The sequence below is a fragment of the Halichoerus grypus genome, chromosome 4 (genome assembly GCF_964656455.1).
Source record: "Halichoerus grypus chromosome 4, mHalGry1.hap1.1, whole genome shotgun sequence".
NCBI classification, from domain to species: domain Eukaryota; kingdom Metazoa; phylum Chordata; class Mammalia; order Carnivora; family Phocidae; genus Halichoerus; species Halichoerus grypus.
Genome location: NC_135715.1, coordinates 32,594,043 through 32,617,744, shown reverse-complemented (window position 1 = coordinate 32,617,744; position 23,702 = coordinate 32,594,043). Strand labels below are relative to the sequence as shown.

General features: G+C 38.2%; 1 protein-coding gene across 3 annotated transcripts in view; it reads right to left on the bottom strand.

Moving 5' to 3' along the window:
• Nucleotides 1-23,702, bottom strand: part of KLF12 (KLF transcription factor 12) — a 575,200-nt gene that overhangs the window by 371,369 nt on the left and 180,129 nt on the right. The window lies entirely within an intron of this gene.

Here is a 23,702-nt window from a genome sequence, read left to right as displayed (position 1 = left end):
ATTTTAGAAACCAATTTTTGTTAAAATTAGTAGCTAAATAAATCCCTGATATTTTAAGCACAGGGAGAGACTGATGATCTACCTGGTAGCATTTTTGTTTTAAGGACGTAAATATGGAGATGTAAATCTCTCCTCATATCTCCCAAACGTTGACTTTCTTTTTTTTTTTTTTTTAAAGATTTTATTTATTTACTCGACAGCGAGAGAGGGAACACAAGCAGGGGGAGTGGGAGAGGGAGAAGCAGGCCTCCCGCAGAGCAAGGAGCCCAATGCGGGGCTCGATCCCAGGACCCTGGGACCATGACCCGAGCCGAAGGCAGACGCTCAACAACTGAGCCACCCAGGCGCCCCAAACGTTGACTTTCTAGAACATTTTGCTTCTGTGCCGCCAAGGACGCTAGGGAAGAACAGTGACGCTGTTTGGCAGTTAACTCGGACAACACAACTCGTTGAACAAGGAGCAGGCCAGAGAGGAAGCACATGAATTCTGCCACCAGAAGCACATGGGACCAGAAGCTCAGCCACCAGCAAGCACACATGATGTGAATGTTGACAAAGGTCCTCTGTCAGAAGTTAATGCAGGTCAGAGACAGAACAGCAAAGTGGTTTAAAAAAAAAAAAAACCTGGGAGGATTTTCTCACTTCTGAAAGTAGCTGAGGCCCCTGGGCCCTAAGAAGAGAGCCTCGGCTTTTCTGTAGGGGTCCAGAATCATCTGCATAAGCAATCTCACAATAGCAGAGGTGGGGGTCAGCCACTCGGTATGGAGCAGGGACTCGATATTTATTTAACATGTCTAGGCCAAGACACATGCTAAGTGCTGAGGCTAAATCACTGATTAAAATATACTCCCTGTTCTCAAGGAGCTTATAATCTGACAGAAGTGAGGCTTCCAGCCCCAGCTTATGTTGGCTTCTGGTCATGTCCTTCTAAGCTTCTAGTCCTGTCATTAAAGTTCCTGAGCCTCAGGGTTTTTTTTTTTTTTTAGTTGTAAATTAGAGGTAATAAGTTCTTCAGTTATTAGTGTCAAACGAGAATCTCTGTAATGTGTAAGGTCCTACGATATAATTAATTTGTGGTTCTCAGTGCATTGTGAAGAGGATGCCCGTCGTGGGCTACACTGGAAGCCCCCACTGAATGCACAAACAGTAAATGAGCAGAAAAGAAAGAACTGCCTGTTACTACACCCAGGTGCACTCTTAACAAGGAGAACGCTAATGAGGGCATGACCCAGGGTAGTTTTACCGGTATACCCCTTAGTCTTAGAAACTTCACCAGGATGAGTGATTGGAGGAGGGAGTGGTATCCTACAGACTGGAGACAAAAGCATGCTCCTATTCTCCCTCAACATCATGGGACCCTAAAAGGAAAGAGTCTGCTAAAAACTCCATGGAAGATGGTGAACAAACAACTCTTACTATTTGGTAAACCTTCTGTTCAAGAAATTCCACTAAATACCATCCCTCAGAGAAATTTAATCCACCACAGAAACTATAAACTACTGTATTGTGGGGGTGCCTGGGTGGCTCAGTCATTAAGCATCTGCCTTCGGCTCAGGTCATGATCTCAGGGTCCTAGGATCGAGCCCTGCATCGGGCTCCCTGCTCAGCGGGAAGCCTGCTTCTCCCTCTCCCTCTCCCCCTGCTTGTGTTCCCTCTCTCACTGTGTCTCTCTCTGTCAAATAAATAAATAAAAATCTTTAAAAAAAAAACCAAAACTACTGTATTGTGTCCCAAGCTCTTAAAAAATAAGAAATCTGTGCAATAAATTATTCTACTACATTTGGTGGTATTGTGCAATTATCATTTATAAAATTCTCATGTTTTAATCAATGAAAAAAGTTAATAAAATTCTAAATACAAATCCAAGCTTAATCTCCATAACATTTATTTTACTTTATTCATATTGTAATATATTCATTGCTTTTCAGGTATATGATGGGGTAAATTAGTCATACACACACACACACACACACACACACACACACACACACAGTCAATAAACACTTCCACCCTTAAAAAAAAAAGAAGTGGAGAACAGAAAACACACCAGGTTCATAAATACAATAGATTCTTTCATTCCACTGTAAAAACAGAGGTTACTGTGTTCTCTTCCCAATCCTTAAAAACATATATATATTTTCAAAATATATTAACAGTAGAGACTATTAATTCATATGCCATTCTATTTAACAAGTGTGTACTTTAATAAGCCCACAAAGAAATAGTAATCAATTACATGTTGAAAAATTCCAGTTAATCCAAACATCTAGGCATTTAATTATTTGCAACAAAGACATTTCAAGAAAACTACAGAGTGTTATTGGTTATGAATACAGATACAAAAATCCTCAACAAAATACTATTGAGGCCACATCCAGCAACATATAAAAAGAATTACATATCATAACCAAGTGGGATTACATATCATGACCAAATGATGATAAATCCCACTTAGTCATGATATATATCCCATACAAAACAAAGCTGGTTTAGTATCTGAAAACCAATTAATGTAACACACCATATCAACAGACTAAAAAACAAAAACCACATGATCATATCAATAAATGCAGTAAAAGCATCTGAAAAAAATCCAACCCCCTTTCATGATAAAAACACTCAAAAAACTAGGAATAGAAGACAATAGGTATCTTGTGATAAACAAGATAAAGGCCATTTACCAAAAAACCATACTTAATGATGAAAGACTAGAAGTTTTCCCCCTGAGATCCAAAAAAAGACAAGAATGTCTGCTCTCACTTTTCTTCAACATTGTATAAAAGTTCTAGCCAGGGCAGTTAAGCAAGAAAAGGAAATAGAAGCCACTCAGATTGGAAAGGAAGAAGTAAAACTAACTCTATTCACAGATACATGCTTGTATATTAGAAATTCCTATAGAACTCATTTTAAAACTTAGAGTAAATAGTTCAGCAACGCTGCAGGATACAAGATAAATATACAAAAATCAATTTTATTTCTATGCACTTGCTCAAACAATCCAAAAATGAAATTAAGAAAATAATTCTCAGGCGCCTGGGTGGTTCAGTGGTTAAGCATCTGCCTTCAGCTCAGGTCATGATCCCGGAGTCCTGGGATCGAGCCCCGCATCGGGCTCCCTGCTCAGCGGGAAGCCTGCTTCTCCCTCTCCCACTCCTCCTGCTTGTGTTCCCTCTCTCGCTGTCTCTCTGTCAAATAAATAAATAAAATCCTAAAAAAAAAAAAAGGAGGGGCACCTGGGTGACTCAGTCGTTACGCGTCTGCCTTCGGCTCAGGTCATGATCCCAGGGTCCTAGGATCGAGCCCCGCATCGGGGTCCCTGCTCCGCAGGAAGCCTGCTTCTCCCTCCCCCACTCCCCCTGCTTGTGTTCCCTCTCTCGCTGTGTCTCTCTCTGTCAAATAAATAATATAATTAAAAAAAAAAAGGAAAATAATTCTATCTAAAGTTAACAATACTATGGGGTATATTTAACACTGTTAACAAAGTAAATCTTACCAGTTATCTTCAAAAGAAAACAAAATTCTACATGTATGATGAGGAATGTTAACTAGACATTGTGGGGACCATTTTGGAACATACACAAACATCGCATCATTACTTTGTACATCTGAAACTAACACAGTGTTCTATGCCAACTACACCTCAACTAAAAGAAGAAATCTATTTACAATAGTATCAAAAAGAATAAAATGCTTAGGAGTAAATTTAACAAAAGAATTACAAAACTTATACTCCAAAAACTACAAAACATTGTTGAAAGATCTGTATGAATGGAAAAATATCCCATGACCATGGTGAACTAGGGCATCTTTGTCATAAGTGGCACCTGAGAAGGAAGCTTCCCAACCTTCTGAGAGAACTGCCAGAAGCCAAATTCTTCTCACTCTACAAGTAAAAGAACAGATACCTTCCTTCTCATTCCTGTACACTTCAGGAGGAGCCAGCCTAAAGTTAAAGCTGACACAGAAAGAAAGAAACTGGATCCATCCTTGATAATACTGTTGAAACATTAAACCAAACTAATTATTTTTTTTTAAGATTTTTATTTATTTGAGAGAGATAGTGAGAGAGAGAGCATGAGCAGGGGAGAGAGGGAGAAGCAGGCCCTCCACTGAGCAGGGAGCCCACTGTGGGGCTCGATCCCAGGACCGCGGGATCATGACCTGAGCCAAAGGCAGACGCTTAACTGACTGAGCCACCCAGGCGCCCCTAAACCAAACCAATTCTGAAGACCTACCTACCTCTGGATTTTCTATTATCAGACAACCCAAGTCCCTTTATTATTAAAGCCAGTTTGAGTTCATTTTCTTTACTTGTAATCAAACACATCTTAATTGACTGAATCACACTGGTAGGAAATGCTAGCAAATAAGTGGAACAGAAATATAACCTTGGAGGCAAGTATTGAAATAGCTATTTCTGAAAAAAGGCAAACCACCTTCCTCCCTCAAGTACTGAATCATGTCTCAAAGCTTCATTCAGAACTCTGTGCTCAAATTTTTTCCAGCTCAAAGATCTTACCTGAGCTCCAGTTCCCTAATTCTATTATGTGAGCACATAATGCACCCAGATGCCCTATCAACTTATACATAAGCAATACTGAACTCGGAATATAACCCCAAATCACCTCTCCTGCAATGACCCTGTGGGAATGGCTCATCATTCCCCAAATCACCCAGCCCTGAAACTAGCATCCTCTCTCTCCCTCTTTCTCTACATTTGTAATTCTCTGGCATCAAAATATTCTTCGGGAAATGCTCCTTAATTCTACCTACTGCTTGCATTCCAAAACATCCTTATTTTAGGCGAGACCACAATTTTTACTTTCTACTTGGTCTCCTTGACTCTAGTTTTTCCCCCATTAAACCTAATCTGCAAGCTGTTCAGATTAAGCTTTTGCATTGTTTTCACCATGTTGCTGCTGTACTTGAAAAGTTCCATTAGATCCTTCACTGACTACAAAATAGTGCTCCATAACCTACTGCCACCAGCCTGAGTTAAATGCCTGCTAAAAAGTAAATTGGATAATGGTAGCAATGGTAGTGGTTGTTTCATTTGCTCTAGTGAAGTTGTAAAAAAAAAAAAAAAAATCACCATGGACACCTTTAGGACAGATTTCTAATACTATTTTTGGCACAAACTGCATATACTCAAAACTTGGTTTAAAAAAAAAAGTGACTTCTGGGTTACATACGCTGTCTCCTAATGTTTCTTTAACACAAAATATTCCATTATTTTTCTCATTTTGCCCATGCTCATGCTCTTCCCTTATCAAAACCAGGTCTTTCCTCTTCCCTTTACCACCTACAAGAAAAATTCATATGCAGTTCCTCTTAGTTCTTGCAATTACTTCCCATTTATCAATATATTTGATACGAACACTTACAAAAATCTAAAAAGCGTCCCAGACCTCATGGAGATTACATTTGCAACTTTTTTAGTTGCCTTTGCTGACATTAATGCCCAAAACAACAAGAGACAAAGAATAAAGAAATTAAAATATGGAAGTCATAGGTTTAGCAAAGCTGGAGTTCCATTTAATGAAAAAATAACTTTGTAAACTATAAATGACCATAATATAGTCATTGTCATCTGGTTGTAAATAACTTGAAGGAATTAGATGAAATTAATTTTTAAAGAACATTCTAGCTATAAAGTTCTAATTGTAAGTTTTTTCAAAATCATCATATGCAAAAAAGAAAATGTAGTCAAGAATGGACTCTAAAATACTGAGAGGGCCTATAATCAATACATTATTCCTCAGGTCAATTTCTCCAGGTATGAAAGATAAATAAAAATACAAATTAATGTAAAGGAGCATTATTTTGGTTTAAATACCAATCCACTATTTAAACCACTTTGATTTCAACATAAGTTACTCACTAAAAACATCTGAAAATCATTCCCTCCTTTGGGAAGGACAATTTATCCCAAATATTTCAGAGCTCATTAGGTGTGTAAATGAAAAACAATGAAAAAAAAAATAGCTAAGCGGTATTTTATGTTTAAGTTACACGAGTATGTAGTTCCAGAATTGAAATCAGTATATTTTGTAGATTCTGAAATATATAACTTTATATATTTTAAGTACATCTCATATATATATCATACTCATAAGTCTTTGCCATACGCACATACAAGTAACACATACATAGCATGAAAAGTTTAAAATCATGTTCATTCAAATTATCCATCCTCTAATCCTTTACCATTTGAGAAAGCAAAGGACAGTAGTTTTATTATGACTAAATATAAAATATACATTCTGCAGATACTTAGAAACTATAGGTTTAAAAAAGAATATGCAGGGTGCCTGGGTAGCTCAGTTGGTTAAGGATCTGACTCTTGATTTCAGCTCAGGTCATGATCTCAGGGTCATGAGATGGAGCCCCACCCAGCGCAGAGCCTGCTCAAGATATTCTCTCTCTCTTTCTCTCTCTCTCTCTCCCCCTCCCCACTCCCATCCCCATTCCCACTCATACACACTTCATTCTTAAAAAAAAAAAAAAAAAAAAAAAAAAGCACATGCGCATGCCTTCATGGAGGGGAAGGAATGATCTGAGCACAGTGGGCTGCCACAGCTCTCTGTGCACTCCTTTATATATCACATACGTATCACATACATATCGCGGGTTGTCTCCTCACCAGCTTGTGCATTTCTAAGGGGAAAGGATTGGGGCCAGGAACCCCCAGATGAAGCACAATGCCTGTCACATAGGAGGGACTCAGTAAATGTTTTTCCTACAACCAGAAAAGCTTTTATATCCATTGTCCTGTTGATTTGGTGACATTTTTAAAGCATTTTTGAAGAGTTATCAGCATAAAACACCTCACGTACATAATATATTTTATAGTTACTCTACTCATTGTATACAGCATTCTTTCACTTGTTTTACACTTAATATTGTTCAGATTTCATGGGAGAACTCAGTTCTAATACAGACTTCTGAGATGTGATCCATAAAGTCTACATTTTATAGACTCTGATCATATATCCCACAGCCTGAAAAGTTCACATTTTTTCAAATCTCCAGGTAAAACAAAGATCATGTCATCCCCCTTTTTTCAGATTCTTGGGATGTGACTGAAAACTTCATATGGGATTTCAGATTAGAAACGTCAGGGGTTGATGACAATGAAACTGTATTTCGTAAAACCTCAATTATTTGGAATCTTCAAGGAATAAGACCTCCAAAATAGCTTTAGTACAGTGATACACCAAATACTTGTGATATAGTGAACACTTCAGTATCATCATTGTTATTGTAATTTTTTTTAATGATGATAAACTGCATTACACAGTTTCAATTCCTTACAAAGAATATGCTAAAAACAACTAACTATTCTTAGTGACTTGAGGTTACCATTTTGCACACTGGTTGCTTTGAGAATGACCTCTGCCAAGGCAAATACCAGACTCCAGGATAGCACTGGGTGTGCTGAGTGGTCTTCAGAGTGGTATTGTGACGCCATCAAGGACACGCAGTTCCGCACACACAAAAACACACCCTGTCTCTCTTACACCATCATGGAATCCTCTGATGAAGACAGGCTTCCCCACCTAGACTCTTACCATCTTTCATCATGCTACAAGCTAGCTCTTTTTGTCTGAAGAGGCTCAACTTTTACACACATCCTGAGCAGTTCCTCTTAGTTATGTTAATTTGCTGACAAGGGCTCACAGGCTTTTTCTGGTGGTTCTCTTCTTCCCCCTTTGAATTATAAAACTGAGAAAGTTTTCATCTAAATTGGTAATACTGAAAGAAGCAGAATTCAAACTCCAAAAGTTTTCCACAAAATGGACGACAAGAGTTCTAACTAAACTCTTAGCTTCATCTTAAGTTTTATCTTCCTCCAAATCCTTTCCTTGGCATTCAGCACAGTGCTCAGAAAAGCAAAAGGTGGGTGAGCACACTGTACCCAGCTACAGGAGAAAAAGGTCACCGATTTCTCCAGTACAGATAAATAAGCAATGGGTACCAAATATTACAACCATACTGAACCTCAATCCAAATTAGAGAACCATTCAATATAAGATATATTCTAAATAAAATGTGATCATTCAGGATTCAATTATTTAACTTGATCTCTTCAGAAAAACTATTTTAAAGGCAGGAACAATGGCCTAGGCTTTCTTACAAGCTCCTTCAAATCAATATTTGTAAATCATGTTTCTGTTTCCTAGGAAACTAAGTAGGTTATACCTACGGCAAGAAAACTCTACCAGTGTCATTTTTCCTTTTATCCTTGGCTCACACATGCGGTTACTGCTTATTAGAAGAAAAAAATTACCTTCCAGTATCACTGAAAATCACAACAAAACAAGAAGGGAGCCAAAATGCCACCTTTTCAGCCTGCCTCTTCTCCAGGGGCGTGACAGAAGAGCAAAAAGAATAAAAAGCCACCAAGAGAGCTCCAAAAAACTAGAAAGGGGTTTATGAACAAGTTCAGGAAGTGCCCAACACAGTCTGTGGCCTTAGCTTAATTCATTATGTGAAAGGGGAGACCAAAAAAAATGTGAAAAACCTGGATTTATCAGAAACATCAAGTCAGACATTTTGGAGTTCAAATTCCAAATCTCTTTCCGTGAGTAAGTTACTTTAATTCCCTGATCCACAGCTTCTACCTCTTAAAAAAAAAGTAAAATATTTAGCTCCAATGTGGGTAATAAGAATTCAGTTAAAAGATGAATACAAAATACCAAGTTCAGACCAATTTCACCTCTTAAAGAGTCTCCAAGAGTCATGTTCAAAGATGGCGAAACAGGTATTTTCTCAATGATTTTATGACTAGTGTAAAATAGAGTTATTTGTTGAGCTCTCATCTTAGGGAGTTTACATGAACACCCGGTATTTTCAGAAAGTACAATGAAATATCACTTCTACAAACATCTGTAAATGAACTTTTAACTGTGAGAATGTGATTCGTATGTGCTGGATGTCTTTTCTGGGTCCACAAACTAAAGCTTGCTCTGGCTTTTGTCTTTAGTTACCAGCCAAATACAGGAGGAAAACTGGGGCACAAAATCACAGCACGGATGAGCGGTAAATGTGACTGTACAGTTAGTTTGCTTAAACAATTTCAAATTTCTAAAAACCATTATTAAATCACAGTAACTCGTAAGGCATCACAACCCTGGCCCAGAGATCGAATACTACATATGCTGCTGAGCTTTGCTGCTTAACAAGACTCAGACACTACATCCCAACATTTTTAACACATTTTTAAGTTTCCAGTATTTTCACAAACACTTAACTACACAGCATACTTTAAAATATAAATGTTATACATATATTCATGTGCTTTTATGAATCAAATGTCTGCAAAGCAACTTTTTTCTAAGGCAGAAACTCATTATTTTTCCATACTCAGGCCCCAACTCCACAAATTGCTCCTGTAAATACTTTTTAAAAAATATTCCTTTTGACTTCTAGGTGCATCTGTTGGCCTATCACGGAAATATTTAGAATTCAATTCTCTATTCTCTTCCCTTTATAATACATATAAACCCAATAAAGAAAGAAACTAAGAAATGGAAACAACGAACCACCTAAACTACTTTTTATAAACCACAGTTAGCTTCTACTATCAAATGATATTTAGAAACTTCAGCTCCAAATTTCTCTCTGTAGCATTCACCTCCTCATAGAATCTCAGAAATCTTGGTCCCAGGAATGTAACCATTTCAAGCATAATACTAAAGGTAATTCAGACGTTCAGTTTATCAGTCACAGCTAATGCTGAACTCACTGCTCAGAATCTCGAAATCACACACCGAGAGGACACACACATTTTAATTAAGTGCTAAAAACAATCCAGGTAATTACTGTCAGTATTGCTTACCTTCTAGCAGAAGCTTGGTGTTATCAACTGCTAGGCCAATCAAATAATAATAATAATAATAGTTATAATCATCATCATCATTATAATTACGATTATTAGAACCACTACCACGTCCAGAAGCACTGAGTGACTTAGAGCCCCAAGAGCTATATTCCTATCTGGGATCCTGGTACTACTGCATTCAAGCTCTATAAAGACCTAGTACAAGTCACTTAACTCTTGTCTGCATAAGACAGACACTTTCTGAAGTTCCTTCAAGCTTCCATGACTCTCTAGGCCTACTGCCCTAAAGTTCTTAGACTGACTAATGAATGGCTTTATCAAACCTCATACGTAGCTTTTGCCACAAGACAGGAATGCATACTTCTCAGATATTTAGTCAAGACCACAGGAAAGAACCATTATAAAAATTAGACCTCAGTAACCTTTGTTTTTTAATCTTTATGCAAGGAGTCTTCATCACTAGCTTAACATATTTTTGGAAAATACTTTGCTGGGCGGTTTACGTAGCACTGCACTATTATTGAGCAATCATATTCAAAATGTAAAAAGGTTTATATTTAAGGAAACAAGTAAACAAATTCACACAGAATACTTAATATTTTCAAATCTTTAAAACGATAATGTTGCATGCCATAAGCCATGTCATATAACACAAATGACTGAAGTTTCATTAACATGTGTTTACTTTCTGAAGGTTAGAAAAGGCCTGTTTTTAGGACTCATTTTCTGCTGCTGGACTTCTATTCCTAATTATTATTCTATAATTGGCTTTAAAGATATCTCTCTGCCCTACATCAACCCGCATAAGCATACAAACCCTTTACAATACAAAACCTTACCTTATTCAGAAACACGAGCTAGTTCCCTCTGCCCAAGAGAGGAAGACGACGTGAGACCATCACATCAGAGTGTCGGCCTTGTACGCAGATTCTGTAACTCTCAGAGCCTTTCCCTGAGCCTAGCCGTAGATGTACACCCACACCACAAATACCAAGTAATTCATTCAGTAAATCTTGCGAGCCGAAGACAAGACTAAGTACAGGGTACCAGGGAAGCACTTCCAATGCACCTCTCCATTCATTCTTCCCTTTCTGTAGAATTCATTACTTGTAATTCAGTGGTTCCACCCCCCAGTCACGGTTCCATATGGTGCAGACTGTCTACCTTCTTCACTTCTGTGGTATACCTAGCACGGTGCCTCACACAGAGTAAGCGGGGCCGGCTGAGTGTGGATTTAAACTGAAAACAAAACACATACACACATTCTAACAACAGTGCTAAAGGCATAAAATGGTACAAATTCAACCACAAAACACAGTTTTGTGCCCAGTGGCACCAGAGGACACAGAGGCCTGTGGGGGATGGGAGGATGGCACGGGCAGGTAAGCATGCCCAGCACACCAAGCCCCTGGAGTGCTGAGAGACAGAGGGCAGCAGCATGGCAGCATACTGGCAGCTGCCCACTGGAGACCAAGGACACAGGGCACTGGGGGGGATAGGAGGATGGCACGGGCAGGTAAGCATGCCCAGTGCACCAAGCCCCTGGAGCGCTGAGAGACAGAGGGCAGCAGCATGGCAGCATACTGGCAGCTGCCCACTGGGGACCAAGGACACAGGGCACTGGGGGGGATAGGAGGATGGCACGGGCAGGTAAGCATGCCCAGTGCACCAAGCCCCTGGAGTGCTGAGAGACAGAGGGCAGCAGCATGGCAGCATACTGGCAGCTGCCCACTGGAGACCAAGGACACAGGGCACTGGGGGGGATAGGAGGATGGCACGGGCAGGTAAGCATGCCCAGTGCACCAAGCCCCTGGAGCGCTGAGAGACAGAGGGCAGCAGCATGGCAGCATACTGGCAGCTGTCCACTGGGGACCAAGGACACAGGGCACTGGGGGGGATAGGAGGATGGCACGGGCAGGTAAGCATGCCCAGTGCACCAAGCCCCTGGAGTGCTGAGAGACAGAGGGCAGCAGCATGGCAGGATACTGGCAGCTGTCCACTGGAGACCAAGGACACAGGGCACTGGGGGTGCAGGGTGAGGTGGTATCAGGCAAGGAGACAGAGAAAGGATAGGGAACACTGGTAAAAGATTGCGCAAATAAATACTTATGCCAAGGCTAATAAAGCCCAGACTTCTCACTGCTGGAGCACGTATTTACAAACACAGCAAGGGTAAAGACTAAAAAGAACTCTGAAGTGTTGGACTGGAATTGGGAGTACAACTGACCTTTCAACAATATGGGTTTGAACTGTGTGGGGTCCACTTAATTGTGCCTTGTTTTGTTTTGTTTTAAAGAGTGGACAGCAAAAGCCACCAGGCATTTATTCACAACAACCCACCCCAGTCTGACTTTCTGAATACCATTCTCCACTAAAAGGAAGCAGAGGTGCCTGAAGAGATAGAATGTATTGCAAGGAAGGGGCAAGGAATGTACAAGATAAGACTGTAACTACTAACTGTGCCACAAAATCAAGAAGTGCTCAAAAACTGATCAGGGTGTGCTAAAAGGCACATGAGCTACTTTGAAGAGGCTTCCATTTCCAAATCTGGGATAATATGAACATCAAAATAAGTAAGGAGGGTAACATACTGTAACCCATTGAATAAACTAGGAATCTGTGATGTGTGAAAAAATAAATCAATGAGGGAGAAGGGAAGGCTCTTCCACAAAGCAGATTACCAGTAGAAGAAACGACACAAAATTAAAATCACCACTTGGCAACTATCACTGCAGTGGCTGATTCAGGCAGAGCAGTCAATGGAAGACAAGCCTGGTGGATGGAACTATGATGAGGGAAGGGATGCGGGGGTAACCTTAGCACCAGTCAATTACACAGGGGGAAAGAGCGCCTTTAAGGAAGGGAAATCTGGCAGCCACTGACATGACCCGATGAACAAAACTGACATCATCACTGGCTCAGAATCATCCTACAGAATGCAAGGCCTGTGCTCTACATAACTGTCAAAGATAGGAAAAACAGAAATGACTTAAGAAATGTTCCCAGTTGGAAGAGTCAAAGACACATGTCCACTGACTGTAATGAATATCCTTGGATGGGTTTCTCACCAGAAGGGAAAAGCAAGGGGGTAGTTGGTGAAATATGAATGAGGTCTGTGGATTGGATGGCTGTGTTATATCAACGTCGACTTCCTGACTTCGAACTCAATATACGGTAGTTATACATGAGTGTTCTTTCTGGGGCGAACATACACTAAAGTATTTAGGGGTGGCGGGCCATCAAGTCCAAAGCTCGCTCTCAAATGTTTCATTAAGACACCAACAATAATGGGAGAGGTGTATAAGGCAGCAAACATGGTGAAATGCTAACAACTGTACTGCTTATACAACTTATTATAAATTTAAAATCATTTCTAATAATTTTAAAAATTACCATTTCTTTCTTTTTTTTTTTTTTTAAAGATTTATTCATTTGCCAGAGAGAGAGTTTACAAGCAGGGGGAACAGGAGGCAGACGCAGGAGCAGGCTCCCCTCTGAGCAGGGAGCCTGACAAGATGGGGCTCGATCCCAGGACCCTGGGAGCAGGACCTGAGCAGAAGGCAGATGCTTAACCAACTGAGCCACCCAGGCGTCCCTACAAATTACTATTTCTAAAAATTCTACTGAAAAACTACTCTAGGACGCTGTACAATTTCATCCCAGATGTTGAAATATTTTCACTTAAAATTTTCTAAGAATATTAAATAGGAGCATCCTCTCAGCTGGTCATTTGAAGGCTTCTTCATGATGTCAAATTAAAACAAGGATTTGATCTGAAAAATTTGTAATTTCAAAGATGTGAATCTCACTGCTAAGAAATACCACCAGCAATGCAACGTGGAAAATGGCTGTTCGGAGGTCCTCGGGATCTAAAACAGCAGGGTGGAGCAGAAGCAGGGGTACGTAAGGTATCAGCAGTCACTAACTAGCAGACCATCTCCTAAGCGGCCTAACTACACCCCACAGAGAAGTCTGAAGAACAAAGTCCACATCTTTAGTTAGAGGTATTTGGCTAAGTTATATTGTGCTACTTGTGTTCGATTTTGCAGATCTTTTTGAGGTGAAAAACAAATAGTCAAAATTAAGGAAATGCTTCATTTTCCTTGAAAGGATCTGAAATGAAAGAGACAACTTCAAAATCACTATGAGTATGTACTGACGAGCCATAATTCAATTCTGCCAAATTTCAAAAGGCTTGACCTACTACGATACTATCAAATAAAGTATAATGATTACATAAATAACTCATCATCACCAAATGAGACCAACTCTACCATAACATCACAGTTTATATAATGGTTTAAAGATAAATGATAGAAGTTTTATTAGAAGTAGATGGAGTGAGCTAAAACATGACATTGCAATAGATCCTAAAAAGTGAATTTAATATGAGAAAGGTCAGAGCAATTTTCCTAGTGATGTAATTACCTTTCAAAAACTGGGTTACAAAATTTATTTTACCCTGTTATTAAAACACACACATACATACGTATATAAACATGCACACACACCATTCAAACACAGAGAAGCATATATAGATAGGGAAATTTCCCAGATGAGGTATTTTTTGGGCTTGTGAATCATCACAGTTGAACATATTTTTAGTACATTATTTCAATGATTGGTACATTTTGTTTCTAGACAGTTTTGAGTACTGCATCATTATTCCTCTGTGGACAGGTAGAAATATTCACTGAATGATTAAACTCATGTTCTGTATCTGACATTTATTCAACCATAACTTTATAGCCTGACATTTCTGCACATTCACATAAACTGGGATTCATATAAAGATGAATATGGTACCAAAATTTATTGACTTGCATGTCCTCTGAATCATTAAAGATTAAATGCTATTCAATATCCTGTGGTTTCAGTGAATCTATATATCTGAAGTTCCAAATGACCAGGACCCCACCTTCTTAGTCAAGTCAGATATGGCTTTTACTGTTATCTGTCTCCAGCTCGCCTATATTTCTCTTAGCTTCCTTACTTCTGTTTGTGGCAGCACCATTCTCCCAGTCTCCCAGACTGAAAATATAATGGAGCTAGAGATAGCTAGTATACAATTTCATGAGTCAATAATATTCTATCAAGAAAACATTTTCCTAGTTTAGCACAGAAGTTCATAACTATATATAGTGCTCCTAATTAAATCTACTGACTTCTGAATTCATTGGATTTATTTCAAGAAGCAATAGATTAACAATATAAAATGGAATTGCCACAGGGAACTAACAGACATTGGCGACTTTAAGATGAAATAGGACAAGGGGAAAGGCACTCATATTTTACACTTGATGCATAAACATTCCTAAAGTAGGTTAGGTCTCCCTTTGTGCTCTATAGAGGCTCCAGAGTGCACTGTGTACTTCTCCTCTATAGTTCTCCACCCACTATTATTAATTTAGTTAATTTCTGAAATTATTTGTTGGATGTCTGTCTTTTCTTCTAGACCATAAGCTGCATATCTCACCGTTCTATTCGGTACATCACCAGGGCCAAGTACAGCATAAGTAAATAACTGTTTCAGGGCCAGTCAGCAACCTGATAAATACAAGGTTTATTGGATAACTGTATTTATAAATCTCTTAAGAAAATTGGTAACAATTATGCAGCTCCAATGGTCTATGAGAAAGGTCAGGAGATACACTGTCAAAAAAAAAGGTAACTTATTTAGCCATTTCAGAATTCTTTTTTTTTTTTTTTTTTAAGGATTTTATTTATTTATATGACAGAGAGAGACACAGAGAGTGGGAACACAAGCAGGGGGAGTGGGAGAGGGAGAAGCAGGCTTCCCGCGGAGCAGGGAGCCCGATGTGGGGCTCGATCCCAGGACCCTGGGACCACGACCTGAGCTGAAGGCAGAAGCTTAACGACTGAGCCACCCAGGCGCCCCTAGCCATTTCAGAATTCTTAAAATACAAATATTTTCTAGAAATACAACTAAATGAGTTTTAGATCTCCAAAACAGAGTTTTGTCCCAAATTATCTCTAACTTTACCAGACTGTTTAATTTTTTTGAAAAATATCTGATTAATGAAGGGCAAATGGGAAGAAACAAAACTAAGATCACATCATATTTGAAATGGTCTAATTGGAAGCATCATACAATACAGAATAGAATAATCTGACATTATAGTTTTATCCACAAGGCAAAGAGAAAAAAAAAAGGGACTGAGAAACCAAGTGAGGGAAGGGATTTTTGGCAAAAGAGTAAATTCAGATTCCTATGGGATGGAATGCACAGGCTGAATTCTTGGCTTCTCTCCCCCAGGGTACAAGTGGAGGGGACAGCATTACTTGGCTTCCAACCTGAACGAGTTAACAGAAACAGAGCTTCTGAAGGAGGACCTTTTCTATGAGAGGATGAAGTGCTTGTTCAAATAATTCAATACTCAAGCTCTGAAAATAAAAGGATAAAAACTAATACACACTGTGCCTAATTATCTCCTAAGGAGAGGAGGAAGAAGGCTTTTCTAAAGTGAGAGGGAGAAAACGCCTTTCATACCATGTGTAAGGACATAGTGTGCAGAGGGGGGAAGAAAGGAGAGAAACTCAAGACCAGACACTGATGCTCTCAGCATCATCTCTTATTGTAATAAAATTAAGGCAGTTATGAGATAGCAATTTCTTGTCAGCCTTAAAAAGAAATGGTGTAATTGAATTTCACACACTTGATTGAGCCCCTACTCCATATAGCTTGTACCACAGTAGCTAAGAATTCAAGGCTATTTATAAAGCATTGTCCCTGTCCTCAAGGCACTCATAGTCAATTATATTTCATAATCACATTTGGTGCTTACTAGCTATTGAAGGCTTCACCTATGCTTTACCTGTATATAGGAAATGCTTGCAGAGTCTTAAACAAGTATCTATCTAAACTGATATTCGAGACTGTTTTGATAATACAGGTATTTCAACAGCTGTACCAATTTTGTAACTGGACATCTTAGTTTTGATAATACAGGTATTTCAACAGCTGTACCAATTTTGTAATTACATCTAAGATGTAATTGCATCTTAAAATTGCATTTAAATATTTAACATAAAGTTTTCATTTAATTATCTGAAAAGTTCGTTTATTATTTTAAATACTGGTGATATCGTGATGAATACACTTCATTGTAAGAGGAAGTTAATAATTTTTTAACATAATAAAAGACTAATTTAGGGTACTTTATAATTAAATTCCCATTTCTTTTACTCAACACTACATTTCAAGACATAAATTGTTTTTTAAACTTTCAGATGTTCAGAATTTTTCAAAATGTTCACATTATGAAATAAGCGATGATGTTTTCTGAAGTTAAAATCAATGCATACTTACAAAAGTGCTCATAGGAATTCTCCATTTTTCACTGGGTAATCAAGACCATAAATTAAGTTATATGCAACAAAATATAACTGTCTAGAAAATAATTTAATTATGCTAAGCAAATAAATATTAGACATCTGCTCTAACTCAAGTATTGTTAGGCATTTTTCTCTATTGATAAAGACAGTAAGGTGTTTTAGCAACTCAAATCTAGCCCTCCACTAACCTATATAATATAGCCAAGCCAAACAATTCAAGAAAGACTTTCTTATCCTTTTTCTGTATCATGACAGTATGTCTTGCCAAGGGAGTTCGTTCCAATTCAAAACAACTCAAAGGAAGAAAAAGATAAAGATGCTTCCATGGGACACACATGTATTCAGGATTCCATTCTAAGAGCAAATATTCTGGGTAGAGTCCCTGTGTGATTTTTCTATAAATTTTCCAATCAAAATTTGTAATTACAGTATCACTAAGTTAAAGAAATAAGTTGAATTTCAAGATAATAATATCTCTATTGAAATAAAAGTAAAAAGGAATGTTAATTCGTCACTGTTTAGATCATTTTATGTTCTACCTGTTTAACTTTGAGGTCTCTAGGTATGTATATCAATTTAAAGAATAAGAAATAGAGAAATACTATTCAGAAACTAGAAATCAAGGAAAGCCAAGCAAAACCATTAAGGCTTGCCCTGTACTTGAAAGATAATGCACCTATCTAGAGTCAACATATGGTCAAGACAAATACATTTTTACAGAAGTTTCAAGAGAAATAAGCAACTGTTAAGACAAAAATATTTAATTATGAGGTATGTTAGACCATACGTCTTAATTAAACAAGCTTATCCACTATACATATGGTCCTTTAATTTCCATTCCATAAAAATGCTAAATCCTCAGTGTACTATTTGGTCCCTTTTTTCTTTTCTTTTCTTTTTTTAACACTTCACTTCTTCATTTTTAGTATCAGCCATCTCAGAAACTAAATGCATCTATCAAAGACACTTAATAAGGACTGTCTCAAAAGGCTCTTTCCACATTATTTTAAAGTATGCCCCTCGTCTCCTTGAGTATACGCTCTGCAACAGCAACAATAATAATGTATCTATTTCCAGATCATTCTGATTTTCTTAGAATCTCTTCTGATCAACTTTTTCAATACCATTAGGAAATCAGATGGCCGCTTAATTCCTACTGAATGCTCTGCAACTCTGAGAAACTGTTCATTTACTTATCTTTCTTGCAGAAGCTAAGTAGAACTCTTTAAGAGCAACAGAGTAAGCTCCTGAGCAGGGAGCCCAATGTGGGACTCGATCCTGGGACTCCAGGATCATGACCTGAGCTGAAGGCAGTCGCTTAACCAACTGAGCCACCCAGGCACCCCTAATACACTGTTTTTAAATATATGTGGAAATTTTATCTAAATTACTCATATACTGTGTGACAAAGAATTTTCAATAAATTCTAAAATGCAGAAAGTGTTTATCAGCTTTTCTAACTAAAAATGAACAACTAAATGTAAACTCCAACCATTTTCAAAAAGCCACTTAGAAAATGCAACAGAAAACAGAAAAAAGTACTAAACTTGAGGTTTTTTAAATGATAAATCATAAACTAATTTTCAAAGATATAAAATATACAAATCATGAAATGAAGAATTGCTTTTAACCACCAAATGGATATTTTTTAAATACATGTTTATGTTTATGCTACTAAATTTGAAAACCTCAGAATTATTTTGGAGGTAAACATGAATATCAATCGATACTGATTTAAAAGATGTAGGAAATCTGACCGGATGGATGCTACAGATTTTGTGGAATGCCGGGGGGGGGGGGGGGGGGGCCTAAATAATTACTTATTTTAAAAAGACAGATACAAATATCAAGTTTCCCAATATTTAAAGAATAGATAATATATGTTACAATTACTTTTAACAGATCATTCTGATGCTCTGACTACTCTAGAACACAGAAAAACATGGGAAACTCACTAATTTACTACTAAAAAGCCACATACTATGATCCAAAGCACCAAAATGTCAAAGAGGAATATCATAAGATGCCCAAATGTACTTGATAAAATTTGAGATCTAGTCTTGATTATAATTCTTAGTGAAAAAAGAGAAGGGTACTTCCTTAACATGATAAAAATATCAACCCAAACCAATGGAGGTTTCCTACAAAAACATACCAAAAATGACTAGTTAAAAAATATAAAGGGTCACGGAAACATTCACAATAGCAACTACAAGTACAAAATATCTATAGAACTCATCATGAAAGCCGTTTTACTGAAAAAAACAACATAAAACAAAGTTTGAGTAAACTGTAAATGCATACCATATTTCCAGGGAAGCAAAATAATTATAAAAGTCATATGGAATAAAGTGGCCATAGTAGCCAAGACATTTTCGGGAAAAAAAAAAAAAAAAATGAAAGATTTGAACTAAACTATATTAAAATGTCTGAAATAGAGCCATTAAAATAACGTGAGACTAAGGAATGATGATGTTTCAACCAATGGTTATAAGATCGTCAAATTTTTTAGAAGAAATTGGCAATCTAGATTTTTTTAAAGTGAAGTCTCTCAAGTTTCTCTGTTGGCTGAAATCTATGAAAGCATTGTATATTTCCAAAGAAAGCATTTCTGTGGGTTCAATCAGCCACAGTGGACCTCAGCCCTATACACACCCAGCACTTCCTGCCTCACCCTGAGCTCAAGCTGCTTCCTGTGCCTGGACAGCCCTTTCCTCTCCCTCCACCCATTCAAAAGCAACCCACCCATCAAGGTGTGGCTCATACGCCATCCCAAAGAGCATTCTTAGGAACTACCATTACTTTCCGTGTAGGGGCCAGGATAACAGTTCTTATCACTGCTTAACTCTAGAGGTTATCCAGTGTGCTCTGTCTCTTCCTCTAGACTGGGGAAGGAGAACAAATAAAACTCCTGCTACAACCTACTGGCCTACTCTCTGCCCAGCAAGCACCCCGATGATGGACTGCAGTTTCTGTAATCCTCTCAGCAAATGCACAACAGATAGTATCCCCATTCTACAGCTGATGTGTTGGGGGTTCAATAACTAAACAGGCCCTGGAAGAAACAGGATTCTAATTCTTTTTGCCAGACTTCACCAACCATTTCACAGTTGGTCCTTCTCTGAAAGGAGTTCAGTGGAATGAGAGAGATACAGCTAAAATAAGCAGTCTGAGGGTAAGGTTCTAGATTTCTTGTAATCTAGAAATAGGATATAGATACCACATGAAGCACAAGAGACCAACTACTAAGTATCCTAATTCTGAGTTTGAGATTGACTTCTATAATATAATTTGTATTCAAAATTACCTTTTGCCTCAGCAAATTTTATTGATCCACTCGAACTCTATGTACCCAGTGGGGAAAAAACATGGGAACTGTACTGCAGTCTGAAAGAAAGTTTGACTTGTAAGACATCTTTTGAAATACCCTTAATATTCTTTTTATTTTAAGCTCAGTGTAAAGTTTTTATAATACCTAATTTGTAATGCTTTGTAGGAACTAAAAATAAGTCATCTTTGAGATACCTATACTAGCTTACCTTAAGAAAATTGAAAATAATCCTAAAATAATTTGTTGACAATTTCCAAAGCTACAGCAGTTTGGAATAGTTTCAGGAGTTGTTAATGGGGGGATAAAAAAAAAAAAGTCTAAAAACAAAGCTCCCTCACAAGAGGATCTGAAATGTCCAATTAATCATTTGTCTTAAAGAATATAATTTTGTTGAAGTATCTTTAAAAATACCATACATCTCACATAAGAACACACTGTGCTAATGAAAAAGAAATGATCTTTTAAAAATGTTATTAGTTACCAAACTAGAAATGTAGCCTTTTAAAGTGGTATTATTAGAGAAATCATCAAGATGGCATGCTTCCTCTTTTTTTTTTATCTCTGAAATGTTTTTTAAGTTCCATTTATAAAAGAGGCAAAGATGTTAAAGCAAACTTAAGCATTTTCCCAGCCATTTTTAAACTTGTTCAGTATTTGTTTAAGGTTAGAAAGTCATAAATTTCAATCAATAATACGCTGGCTCAGATTTTAAGTTGTTCATATTTATATATGTTCTTTACAGCGGAAATACTTCACCGTCCTTTACAAAGAAAAAGGAACCCCTAGTTTAATATATCATAGAACAAGGGTCAACAGACTGCGTGCCTAGAGGCCAAATAGAGCACATGACCTGTTTCTGTAAGGCCTGCTCTCCAAGTTTTTACATTTTTAAAGAGTTGTAAAACATATATATTTTTAAAGAGTTGTAAATACATGCAGGTGTTCAAAAAAACATACACACACACATATGCACATACATGCACACCCCTAGAGACCTTATGTGGTTGGCAAAATCTAAAATATTTACTTGAAAAAATAACCAAATAAAGGAAAGTATTTACTTTCTGGCCCTTTACACAGAAGTTTACCAACATCCCCCCCTCCCCCATCACAGAGTACAGAAACTGTACTGTGGCCTCGTGTAGGCCACTGACCTCATACTATACTCTAAACTGCCAAAGGTCCTGAACCAGAAGATTAAGTGATGAAGCATGAGTGGAGGGTGATTTTTTTTAATACCTTTTCTATGTACCACTGAGGCAGACTACTAGCGTCTGAGATATAACAGCCTCAAGTTGACAATGTGACTTCAAGAAACTGCTCTACTCTAAATAATTGAAGATAATGGGATTTCAGATGGGGTGCTCATCTCACACCTGGGGTTAAAGGAGCAGGAGAGGCCCTTTTATACACACTTCTCCCTCTAGCCCCTTCCTCCAGGTGCACTCTTACTCCTCATTCAAACCCAGATCAAAAGTTTCTTTCTCAACAAATCCTCCAAACCCTTCAAAGTTAGCTGTACCCTTCAAGGCTTTCAGAACATTCTGTACAAAATTTTAGTATACAATTGATTGTAATGTTTAATTATGTTTTTGTTTACTTTCAAAAAAAGTTTGAATTCCTGGTAGCAAGGACCCTGTCTTGCTGCATTTTGGACCCCTCACATTTAGCAGAATGAATTCCCTATGGTGGGTGGGGACTCGTTTCCTGTGGCTACCCTAACAAATCACCATGAATGTGGTAGCTAAAACCAGAAATCACTCTTTCACAGTTCTGGAGGCCAAAAACCCAAAATCAAGGTGATAGCAGGGCCACACTTTCTTTCTTTCTTCTTTTTTTTTTTTTTTTAAAGATTTTATTTATTTATTTGACAGAAAAAGAAAGAGCACCAGCAGGGGGGAGCTGCAGAGGGAGGAGGAGAAGCAGGCTCCCCACTGAGCAGAGAGCACAATGTAGGGCTGGACCCTCCCCAGGACCCTCGGATCATGGCCTGAGCCGAAGGCAGATGCTTAACAGACTGAGCCACCCAGGTGTCCCTAGGGCCACACTTTCTCAGAAGTTCTAAGGGACAATCCATTCCTTGCCTCTTCCAGCTTCCGGCGGCTGCTGGCATTACTTGGGTGTTCCTAGGCTTGTGGCCACATCACTCCAAACTCGGCCTCTGTCTTCATATTGCCTCATCTTCATAAGGACACTTGTCATTGAATTTAGGGCTCACCCAGGTAATCCAGGATGATCTCATGTCAAGGTTCTTAACTGCATCTGCAAAGACCCTTTTTCCAAAAAAGATAACATTCACATGTTTGAGAGATTGACATGGACATATCTTTTTTGAGAGCCACCATTCAACCCACTACAGTGCACGTTCAGTAACTGTGTTCATTCTTCTTGCCTTAAATCCAAATAAAATAAACATACACTAAATAACCGCCCCCCCAAACAAAATGGAAAAAGAAAAGCATCCTAATTCCTCCCCTTCTTTGCCAAACTCCTGTTTGAAAAGCAACCACTGAGGCACAGCCAGAAGCTTGAACAGCATTTTCTTGCTGAGCCCTAAGAATTACTCTACATGATGTCCAGCAGCATATCTTTGGAGACCATTTCTTTACTTCTGGGAATAAAAGCCCAGAGTTATATCTCCTTCCCCACAAACTAATACTCCTGATCACATGGTAATTCTGCAAAGATGTTCTCTGGATGAGGTTCTGATCTCTTTAAATTCTTTACATATGGCCATGAATGTGTAATTTTACTAGAGTCGTACAAAGTCAAACTATTAAGAACTCGCTCTTACCGGAAACTTAAGACTTAAAGCCTTATTTTTAAAGAATTTAGGCTCTGGATCTATTATACATTAAATGTCTGTCTTCCCAAAATGTTTATGTTGAACATCTAACCCCCAAGGTGATAAATGTATTTGGAAATATGACCTGTGAGGAGGTGATAAAGGTTAAATGAGGTCATTAGGGCTTTAATTACAAGAAGAAGAGATACCAGAGCTTGCTTGCTTGCTCTCTCTCTCTGTCACTGTCATGTGGCGACACAGTAAGAAGGTGGCCGTCTACAAGACAAGAAAAGTCCTCACCAGGAACTGATCCTGATCTGGGACTTCTACTCTCTGAACTGTGAGAAAATAAATTTATGTAGTTTAAGCTACCCAGTCTGTAGTCT